At 40.5% G+C, this 12,313-nt stretch overlaps 1 non-coding gene across 1 annotated transcript; it reads left to right on the forward strand.

The window, feature by feature from the left end:
- Window positions 1-4,207: 4,207 nt before the first annotated feature.
- Window positions 4,208-4,310, forward strand: LOC142425108 (U6 spliceosomal RNA). Its single transcript, XR_012779483.1, has one exon. It is a non-coding gene; the product is annotated as a U6 spliceosomal RNA (small nuclear RNA).
- The last annotated feature ends 8,003 nt before the right edge of the window (window positions 4,311-12,313 follow it).

The raw sequence follows: 12,313 nt of genomic DNA on the forward strand, positions 1-12,313 counted from the left end.
GGGATCTCTTCGATTGACGATTTGTTTCGGTTGTTGGCATATTGTCTGATGGCAATTGTTTTGATTTTGGTTTGGTGGCCTGTCGGGGGATGGGAGGAAGCCACGTGGTCAGACTGGAAGCCCCAGCGGAGGCTCTCTCTGCCAGTATGGGGGCTGAGCTGTGGGGGCATGAGGTGGCCACACAGAGAAGGGGTGCACTCGAGGAAGGCTGAGAGCAGGAGGCCAGAGACCCTACAGAGAGGCCTGAGAAGCAGGAGCTGGAGATGAAGAAGAGCCAAAGGTGCAGGTTTATCTCCAAAGCCATCACAAAGGGGACCAGGGCCTGTGAGGGAGCACCGGTGGGGACTCAGGATCCAACAGAAATGCTCAGGGCACTGGTGAGCAGGTGTGGGCAGGCAAGAGGCCCTCAGCAAAGAGTTTGTGGCCCAGGGATCAGGGATCATGGCGAGGCTGCAAGCAGCCACAGTAAGCCCAGCGTTTCTGCAAAGCCTCATGGGTCAGCTAAAAAACGCATGCAATTTCTCATCCTCCTTTGTGGGACTTCAAATGTTTACTCTACTTGGCTTGCCTTTATGCAAAACATCCTTGAGGATGACTTAGCAGCCTTGTGCTAAATAGCTCACACTTCATTTGCTACCTCTCCTCTATTTTATAGTTGAGATTGCCGCCCAAAGAAGGGCTGCTACAGTCCTGAGGTCACACAGCAAAGGCATAAACAAGAATCTGGGCCCATTCAGTCCCTCTCAGAAGGGCCACACAGAAGGGATGATCAATCCAGGATGCGGTATAGCACAATCCAAACACATAACTATCCTCTATATCTTCAAGATTTCCTCCCTTACTATTATGATCTTTGTTTCACCTGATGAATCTTGTTAGACCTGCATATGTCCATTCATATAATTCAGAGCTCGATGCATGAAATTGAAGAGAGATAAACCCTTCAGAAACAGTCATGGGAGTAATGATTCCCTGAGGGTACAGGAAGTGGCAGGGAAGGAGGGAAAGGGGGAACGGATAACAGAATTGCAGGTGAACAGATAGATGGGATGGTGTAAGACGGCAAATAATAATAATAATAATACATAACAATAAGCATTCCAGGGGTAGGGTGGGGATGGACAGATAAAGGGGAGCTAATATCAAAGAGTTCAAGAAGAAAGAAAATGTTTTGAAACTGATGGTGGTAACATTTGTACAATTATGCTTGATCTAATTAAACTATGGTTTGTTGCAGTATCTATAAGAGCTCCCAATAAAATGATTGATGAAAAATAAGGATATTTTAAGATATATCTTTAAGTACAATGCCGCCTGAGGTAATATCTATCCACATACAAGAAAATCCAGCCAATACAACCCTTATTCAAATTTAAGCACCAACTAACACTTGTAAATTGAAGAATTTTACTGCCTTCAGTTGTATTGAGAATTCTTGGTGATTAGAATACAAGATTTGGAAACAGAGAGGACGTACAGTGTTGGAAGATACATTTTTAGTATATAAACAACACTACAGATCACATGATAGAATAAGACAAGAATGAAAGAAAAGCTCAGTGAGAGTCAGAAGAGACTGTATGCTTAATCGTCAAGTAGCTAAAGCAAACAGAAGAAATGATGAAGTGAAAGAGCTGAAAAGAATGTTTCAAAGGGATCCTTGAGAAGAAATATAAGGTATTATAATGAAATGTGCAAAGATCTAGAGTTAGAAAAGTAAAAAAGAACATGCTCTGCATACCTTAAACTGAGAGAACTCAAGGAAAAAAATTCAAGCTTCAAGTTGCAACATTGAAATCTTCTAAGGGTAAAATATCAAACAATGCAGACGAATCAAAAGAAGATGGAAATAACACAGAGAGTCACTGACCAAAGAAAACTAGTCAACATTCAACCATTTCAAGAGGTGACATATGAGCAAGAACCCATGGTACTAAAGGACAAAGTCCAAGCTGCACTGAAAGCTTTAGCCAAAAACAAGGCTCCAGGAATGATAAAATACCAATTGAAATGTTGCAAAAAGTAGAATTCCAGCCTGATTTTTTTAGAACTCTTGTCCTCTTTCCTTTCAAATGGTGATAATTTGCTTCCTGTAATAATTTCCTGTATCTCATTCATTGGTTTGATACTCTGTCAGTTTCCAGGTACATTTAGATAGAGATCTCACCTTGCTGTCTCTAGGATGGATCTAAGATTAGTTTTTTAAAACCTATTATTGTGGACAAACTTTTTTCAACTTCCTTTTTTTGGGGGGGGAGGATAAGTAATATAGATAATTTCTTGGTCAGAATGTTGGAATATGAAACCTGTATTCTACTTCAAATACTTCCACTGTATATGTGACTTTGATGTAGCTGCTTAACCTCTTCTGTTAAGGATTTATATTGTTCCCCCTAGGCCAAGTAGACAGGCCTTTATTCTTCCATTCCTTCACTGGAGCATAAGTAGTAGAACTTTTTAAAAATTATTTTATTGGGGGCTCATACAACTCCTATCATAATCCATATATACATCAATTGTGCCAAGCACATTTGTACATTCATTGCCCTCATCATTCTCAAAATATTTTTTCTCTACTTAAGCCCTTAGTATCAGCTCCTCATTTTCTCCCTTTCTCCCTGTCCTCTCTGTCATAAACCCTTGATAATTTATAAATTATTATTATGTTGTAAGGTCTTACACTGTTCAATATCTCGCTTCGCCCACTTTTCTGTTGTCTGTTCCCCAGAGAGAAGATTATATGTAGATCCTATTAATTGGTTCCCCCTTTCTACCCCACATTCCCTCCACTCTCCCAGTATTGCCACTCTCACCACTGGTCCTGAAGAGATCATCAGTCCTGGATTCCCTGCGTTTCCGGTTCTTATCTGTACCAGTGTACATCTTCTGGTCTAGCCAGATTTGTAAGGTAGAATTGGGATAATTATAGTGGGGGGTGGGGGGTGGAGAATTTAAGAATTAGAGGAAAGTTGTATGATTCATGGTTGCTCCATTGCAAACTGACTGGCTGTTCTCCTCCCTGCGACTCTTTTATAAAGGGATATTCTGTTACCTACCAATGGACTTTGGGTCTCCACTCTGTACTCCCCCTCATTTAAAATGATATGATTTTTTGTTCTTTGATGCCTCATACCTGATCTCTTTGACAGCTCGTGGTCACACAGGCTGGCGTGCTTCTTCCATGTGATCCTGAGCTAGATGGCTGCTTGTTTACCTCTAAGCCTTTAAGACCCCAGATGCTATATCTTTTGATAGCCAGTCAACATCAGCTTGCTTCACCACACTTACTTATGCACATATTTGTCTTCAGCAATCATATCAGAAGGTGGGCACACAATGATAGGATTTTTTGTTCTTTGATGCTTGATAACTAAATCCCTTCAACACCTCGTTATCACACAGGCTGGTGTGCTTTATCCATGTGGTCTTTGTTGCTTCTGAGCTAGATGGCCACTTGTTTACCTGCAAACCTTTAAGACTCCAGATGCTATATCTTTTGATAGCCGGGCACCATCAGTTTTCTTCACCACATTTGCTTATGCACCCACTTTGTCTTCAGTTATCGTGTCAGGAAGGTGAGCATCCTGGAATGCCAGTTTAATAGAACAAAGTGTTCTTGCATTGAGTAAGTACTTGAGTGGAGGTCAAATGCCCATCTGCTGCCTTAATCCTAAATCTATAAATATTTGCACATATATCTATTTCCCAATCATCCTATGTAAACATATTTACAGATGTACATGCCTGTATTTAGACCTCAATAAATGCCCTTTGCCTCCTAGCCCTTTCCTCTATTTCCTTTTATTTTCCTCTTGTCCCACTATCATGCTCAGCCTAATGCACAGCACTATGCTAGTCCTAGGGTCTAATCTGTAAGTAAGTCAAACACAATTTCTGTCTTTTGAAAGCTTAAAATTTTAACAGGTGAGACAATCATTAAACTGTTTTATCCAGTATGCAGATGAAATACCAGTATTCCCAACAGACATTGCTTGGTGTATGCCCTGTACCTGGACCCGAGAAATACATGAATTACCCCAAACTTTATTTCAGGGACTAGTAATAAAGAACACTCTTCTTTAAAGGTTCAAACTACGGATAAACTGGTTCAAAATACAGGAATAGCTGTTATTTTAAGACTTGAGAAAGCTGGTTCTCTTGCTTGTTGGTTTTTTATTTTCTGCCTAAAGATTGTATGGCTTTGTGCTCACTTTGGCAGTGCATATACTAACATGGGAATGACACAGAAAGGATTAGCATGGCTCCTGTGCAAGGATGACATGCAAATTGGTGAAGCATTCCATATTTTTTGGTATTGTCTTGTTTTATGTGTATATTATTATCTCTGCAGGTCTATCTAGATAAAATAAGCTGGATAAACAATGTGGAGAAGAAAAGAATAGAACTGATGGTCCCTGGGGGACATGGTAGAGGGGGAGTTGGGGGAAAAGAAATGGTGTTACCCAACCGAGGGACAAGGAACAAGTGATTCAAAACCAGTGGCAAGGAGGGTGTGGGAGACCTGGTAGGGATTGATCAAGAGCAATGTAACTGAAAGGAATTATTGAAACACAACATGCAGGCTGAACATGATAGTGGAACAAGAGGAAAGTCAAAGTATATAGAGCCCTAAATACAGGCATGAACATATGTAAATATATTTATATATGATAATGGGGAAATAAATCTACATGCATATATTTATAGGTTTAGAATTCAGGTAGAAGATGGACATTGGGCTTCTACTCAAGTACTCTCTCAATGCAAGAACACTTTGTTCTATTAAACTAGCATTCCATCATGCTCACCTTCCTGACATGATCGCTAAAGACAAAGCGGGTAAATAAGCAAATGTGGTGAAGTAAGCTGATGGTGCCTGGCTATCAAAAGATATAGCATCTGGGGTCTTAAAGGCTTGAAAGTAAACAAGTGGCCATCTAGCTCAGAAGCAACAAATTCCACATGGAAGAAGCACACCAGTCTGTGTGACCATGAGGTGTCAATGGGATCAGATAGCAGGCATCAAAGAACAAAGAACAAAAACTCATATCATTGAGAATAGGACCCAAAACCCATCTGTAGACAACTGGACATCCCCTTACAGAAGAGTTGTGGGGAGATGAGTCAGTGAGGGTGCAGTGTAGAAACGATGAAACATACAACTTTCCTCTAGTTCTTAAATGCTTCCTCTCCCCCCCACCCTCACTACGATGATCCTAATTCAAATATGGCTAGATCAGAGGATGTACAAATTTGGTTGGTCAGAGGATGTACACTGGTACAGATAGGAACTGGAAATACAGGAAATCCAGGACAGATGAACCCTTTATGTCAAGTGGTGAGAATGGCAATACCGGGAGAGTGGAGGGAAGGTAGGTTAGAAAGGGGGAACTTATTACAAGGATCTACATATAACATCCTCCCTGAGGAATGGATGACTGAAGAGTGGGTGAAGGGAGACATCAGACGGTGTAAGATATGACAAAATAATAATAATTTATATATTATCAAGGGTTCATGGGGATTATGGCAGTTAACATCACTTCCTGCTGAGACCAGCAGCAAGAAGTGAAGAAAATGCTGTTCCTATGTGGAAAGGCACAACAAATAGTATCCATGGCATTGTGGAAAATAGAACAAAGAATATTTAATGTAGCAATGCCAAGTTAATGAACTCAAAATAGCCATGATCCAAACATTCTTTTTCTTAAATATATCAGAGGAAAAGATTCTCAAGGTGATAAAGCAGATATTTGAGTAACATACCCTAAGAGAAATGTAGTAAATATTTCCATGAAAAGCACACGATACCAATGGAATGAATGAATGAATAAATAAAGGAGAACCAACTTAAATCCATTAGTGAACTTAAAAAGAGCATATCAAGTAAAACACCACCATGGACACCACAAAGAACAGCGTAAAGACTGCAAAGTGTTCAAAGAACTGAAACAAGAAGCCAGCCCAGTCAGAGTATGTGGTGAATCTGGTAAGGCCAAAGCCTACACAGATATGTAAGCCAAGTGTAGAATGTTGTATTTTATCCTAAAACAAGAATATGGAACATTCCCCTAAGTGTTATTAGCTGTATGAAGTTGTAAAATTGTGCTATGCCTTGCAGGGAAATCTTGCAGGTTACTTCTTGAATAACCAGAGAAGGCATCTATACGGTGACTAGATTTTAACATTGGTAAAGCGGGAGACCAGCGGGACACCAATGGTAAAACTCATATCCTGGAAAATAGCCACATGGCAGCTGAAAACTGTATACCCTAGCTTGTCGTGCATTCTTTCAAAAGATCAGGACTTTTTAAAAATGCCGTGAAACGCGGGAAAATTTGTTAAAAATTGGGACTGTCCCGCCAAATGCAGGACGTCTCTTGAAGTATAGGTCCTGAAGATAATTCTGAGAGTTTGAAAGGATTTATTGGCCCCGAAAATGGTAGAGAACTCTAAATAAGGGAAGAAAGCATTCATAGTTCAAAGGTGCAGAGTGAACATGGTATTTATAGAAGAGGTAACGAAGTCTGTCTGGAGAAGCAGCTCATCATCCTGTTTCCTGATGGGAATAATTTTATATTTTTGCAAAGTATATAAATTCCGAATTTATATAGTTTTGATTTTTTAAGAAGCAAGGTTTTTCTTTTGCCCATGACATATGCAATTAGACATTCTAAGATAAAATGAACTTTAATTTTCTTTGACTACAACAAAGGATAATTTCTAACATTATCATCCAAACACTGATTTTCCTTCATATAAAAGTTTACCAATATTGACTCTTAGCTGAAATTCCTAAGATAATTTTCAAGAAATTAAAGATAGTTATGTCTTATGGAACATAGACTAGGTTAAGGGGAATATTTCTTAAATCCTAATCTTTTATCGACTCTTCCTGAGACTCTGAGTCATAGACACTTTTAAAAAGTAATTTGAAATTTGGTCACAATAAGCTTTTCTTCTAAATCATTTTATTTAAAAAAATCATTTTATTGGGGACTCATACAATTCTTATCGCAATCCATATATACATCCATTGTGTCAAGCACATATGTACATTTGTTGCCATCATCATTCTCAAAACATTTGCCTTCTACTTGAGCCCTTAATATTGGCTACTCATTTTCCCCCTCCCTCCCCACTCCCCCCTACCTCATGAACCCCTCATAATTAATAAATTATTATTATATTGTCATTGTTTCACTGTCCAACATCTCCCGCCACCCTCTTCTCTGCTGTCCATCCACCAAGGAGGAGGCTATAGGTAGATTCTTGTAATTGGTTTCCCCTTTCTACCCCACATTCCATCCACCCTCCGCCACTCTCACTACTGGTCCTGAAAGAGTCATTTGTCCTGGATTCCCTGTGTTTCCAGTTCCTCTCTATACCCGGATACATCCTCTGGTCTAGCCAGATTTGTAAGGTATACTTGGGATCATGATAGTGGGGGGGAGGAAGCATTTAAGAATTAGAGGAAAGTTATATGATTCATTGTTGCTACATTGCATGCTGACTGGTTGGTCTCATCCCTGGGACCCTTCTGTAAGGGAGTGTCCGGTTACCTGCATATGGACTTTGGTTCTCCACTCTGTCCTCCCCCTCATTTAAAATTACATGATTTTTGTTCTTTGATGCTTGATACCTGATCTCTTCAATAGCTCATGGTCACACAGGCTGGTGTGCTTCTTCCATGTGGTCTTCATTGCTTCTGAACTAGATGGCCACTTGTTTATCTTCAAGCCTTTAAGATCCCAAACACTATATCTTTTGATAGCTGGGCATCATCAGCTTTCTTCACCACATTTGCTTATGCACACGTTTGTCTTCAGTGATTGTATCAGGTAGGTGGGCACCCACTGATAGGATTTTTAGTTCTTTGATGTCTGATAACTGGTCCCTTCTACACCTCATGGTCAAACAGGCTGGTGTGATTCTTCCATGTGGACTTTGATGCTTCTCAGCTAGATGGCCGCTTATTTATCTTCAAGCCTTTAAGACCCCAGACGCTATATCTTTTGATAGCCAGGCACCGTCAGCTTTCTTCACCACATTTTCTTATGCACACATTTTTCTTCAGCAATCGTGTCAAGAAAGTATGAGTCCTAGAATGCCAATTTAATAGAACAACGTGTTCTTGTATTGAGTAAGCGCTAACATGGAGGCCCAATGTCCATTTGCTGCCTTAATACTAAACCTATACATATATGCATATAAATCTGTTTCCCTACACTCTTAAATAAACATATTTACATATGTAAATTCCAGTCTTTGGACCTCTATGACTACCCTTTGTCGCCTAGTTCTTTCCTCTATTTCCTTTTACTTTCCTCCTAAATCATTTTCACTCAGAGAGAAACAAATCAGGGCTGCGAATGATAGAAGAGCCACTACGAGGCACTTACCCAGGACTGAGAACATAATCCCATTGGGGCAGCTGGCTCTGGGACTAAACATTTACAGACAAAAATGACATCAACAAGAGCCTGGGTGCTTTCCACCTTTCTGCTGGGTCTTCCCAATAAGTTAGAAAGGTCTCCCTTCATAGGTACGAGAAACTGATAGCAATACCACGTTCCACGTGCAGACACAACCGCAGCTAGCCTAAAAGTGGGGAAATCATTATGAGGTTTCTTTTTTTATTGGGAAGGAAAAACCGCCCAGAAGAACTTTGATAATCTTCTTCATGTCTTGTTGGCCTAACTGAGGTTAAATGAACATAAATAAATCAACCACATTGGGGCCAGAGCTTGGTGCCCCAACAGACTCAACAGGAAAATACACCTAAAGGCCAACAAACAGTCCTTGAACCAACTATAGTCCTTGAACCAACTACGTTTCTTTCCTGTGGTTGTAGTTTTTTTGTTTTTTGTTATTGGCTTGTTGGTGTTGTTGTTTTGTTTTATTTTGTTGCTTGGTTTTGCTCTGTCTTGTTTTTATGCATGTTATTATCTCCACAGGTCTGTCTAGATAAGACAGGCTGGAAGAGAAAACAATGGGACTGACAGTTCCGGAAAGGGGGAAATGGGGGAGGGGAAGGGGGGGGAAAGGTAGTGGTGGTAACAAACCCAGGGACAAGGGAAAAACAAGTGATCCAAATCAGTGATGAGGACGGTGTAGGAGGCCTGGTAGAGCATGACCAAGGGTAATGTAACCACGAGGAATTGCTGTAACCCAAATGAAGGCTGAGTATGCTAGAGGGAAAGGAGGAAAGGAAAAGGAAATAGATGAAAGAGCTAGGAGGTAAAGGGCATTTACAAAGGTCTAAAACAGGCATGTATAGGTGTGAATATATTTTTATATGAGGATGTAGAAATACAGCTATGTGCATATATTTATGGATTTAGTAGTAAGGTAGCAGATGGATATTGGGCCTCTACTCAAGTACTCCCTCAATGCAAGAATACTTGGTTCTATTAAACTGGCAATCCATGATGCTCACCTTCCTGACACGATCACATTTGTATAAGCAAATATGGAGAAGAAAGCTAATCGTGCCCGGCTATCAAAAAATATAGCATCTGGAGTCTTAAAGGCTTGAAGGTAAACAAGCAGCCATCTAGCTCAGAAGCAACAAAGCCCACATGGGAGAAGCACACCAGCCTGTTTGATCATGAGGTGTTGAAAGGATCAGATATCAGGTATCATCAGAACAAAAATCATATCATTGTGAATGAGGGGGAGTGCGGGGTGGAGACCCAAAGGAAAGTGTACATCCCCAATGGAAGGGTAGTGAGGAGGAGATGAGCCAGTCAGGGTACAGTATAGCAATGATGAAACATACAACTTTTCTCTGGTTCCTGAATGCTTTCTCCCCATCAACTATCATGATCCCAATTCTGCCTTGCAGGTCTGGCTGGACTGGGGGATGTACGCTGGTAGAGATAGGGGTTGGAAGCACAGGGAGTCCAGGGTGAATGATCCCTTCAGGACCAGTGGTGAGAGTGGTGATAGTAGGAGGGTGGAGGGAGGGTGGAGTGGAAAGGGGGGACCGATTACAAGGATCTACATATAACCTCCTCCCTGGGGGGTGGACAATAGAAAAGTGGGTGAAGGGAGACATCAGACAGTGCAAAATTTGACTAAATAACAATTTATATATTATCATGTGTTCATGAGGGATGGGGTAGTGGGGAGACAGGGGAAAATGAGGAGCTGATGCCAGGGGCTTAAGTGGAGAGCAAATGTTTTGAGAATAATGAGGACAATGAATGCACAAATGTGCTTTCCACAGTTGATGTATGTATGGATTGTGATGAGTTGTATCAGCCCCTAAAAATGATTAAAAATAATAAAATAAAATAGTCAAAGTAAATAAATCAATCAATCACAGAAAAATGAATAGAATGAGATCAAGTTATCTGGTGGATCAGGTAGGATTTATTCCCGAAGGTATATCCCCTTTCAATAAAAGAGGAAACATAATTGGGGCACAAACCTGGAGAATTCCCAGAAGGCAAAAAATGAGGAGGCAAGAAAGTGGGGTCAAGGAATAAATAATTCCCAAATTAGAAGAGCTGCTTAAAGTAGAGAAACTAGTGCAAGTTGTAAGGAAACCAGCAGTGGGATGCTCTGTAATCTTTAGGGATAAAGATATAAGAGAAGAAAATTAGTTTGTTGAGATGATCTAGCCTGGGACAAACTAACCACAGACAGCCCCATAAAGAATAAACACCAGGGTAATAAATCTGCCCATGTTACCAGTCTCCTATTGTAGTTCTCTATTGGCCAGTCCAACCTGGAACGTAGGGGCAATTGGTCCACAGACAACAGCTTCTGGAAGAGCAAGATCTGATGGATAATGATTCGTAGGGACAATTGGCAGATACATAGCACCATCAATAGAGCCATTGATTAAAATGATGGTTGCCATAACTGCAAATAAATCATTATCCAATACATGTCTTTTCCTTCTTTTTAAAAAATTTGACAGTGTCATTTTTTCCCTAAACCATTTCATTAGGAGTTAATCCAGGCATCATATCACTCCAGAGTCCAATCACATCAAAAAGTGTTGTACAATTGCAACCCAAACCAGTTCCAGAACATTCTCCTCCTCTGGAACTCCTTGATATCAGTGCCCACTTACCTCACTCACAAGTCCCCCAACACACCCTCCCAGGAACCTTATTCTAGTTGTTGCCTTTATAGTTTTATCTAGTCTGTGAAAAAACACACACAGAAAATATTAAAACACAGATCAAGCCCAAAGTGTATCAGAGAGCAGATCAAGTGACAAGGTTTCAACTATTCAAGTCAGATTCACCATTACACCCTACTATAGTCTCTCCCCAGTAGGGTCTGTCTGGTAACCAGGTGATTCCCATCCCTCAGTTATAGTAGGAGGGAACTCACCAGAGGCGTATTCCCCATGTAGACACTGCGCACGTATTTGGGCTTCCAATGCTATCCAGAGCCACTGCACACCAGAATTACACAATTTAAGCTGTGATGCTAATCCTTCCTTCATATTTGGATATGGTTTGCAATGTTCAGATCATGACTTTTGGTCTGTTTCTTCCATGTGGACTTTATTGACATCTCACTTAGATTGCTGCTTGTTTGGAAACAAGCCTTTAAGACCCCAGACACTAGACGGTCTGGTAGCTGAGCACCACCCACTTTCTTGAGCACACTTTGTCCCATATCTTCCGTGTTTCCTTCATGAGGGTGAGGATCAAGCAAGGCCAGAGTACACGTCTTTTCAAATGAAATAATATTGTTACTTTTAATTAAGTAGCATAGCTCTTTCCCCTGAAAATGTGCCTTCCAACATTAATAATTGATTTTTTAAACTATCAGTAAGCACCAGGTTAGCGGTTGTGGAAATTAATTGTGTATGTAAACAGGCTAAGAAAGGGAAACTCAGAGTATTTATTGTACAAGTTAGGCAGAAGACCTCAATGGAGGGGGATCATGAACAAGGTGGGGATGAGTAAGGGACAATTTGATTAAGTTGTTCCAGAACATGAAATGTTGAAAGAACGGGTTTCAAAATGATGAATTTCTAGTAGTCCAACCTACACAGAACAATGCTACTTTGTTTTGCCTCTCTGGCCTTCTCCTAAACTTGCCTAGGTATTCTGTTACTCTTTATATGAGGTCATCTTTGTCCAGCACCAATTCTTTCAGGAGCAGAAGAAGGACATAAAAGTGCATAGAAAGAAAAAGGAAATAAAATAAAACAAACCTGAAGGATTGAACTCTCGGGTTTTCAGTCCTTTAATTGATATCCATTGGATGCTTCTCTCTGCTGCTCCGGAAATGGAACAGCAGACTCCGCAAAATGCCATGACGCATGCTCTGACGCCTGCCA

This window comes from Tenrec ecaudatus, chromosome 13, assembly GCF_050624435.1.
Source record: "Tenrec ecaudatus isolate mTenEca1 chromosome 13, mTenEca1.hap1, whole genome shotgun sequence".
Lineage (NCBI taxonomy): Eukaryota > Metazoa > Chordata > Mammalia > Afrosoricida > Tenrecidae > Tenrec > Tenrec ecaudatus.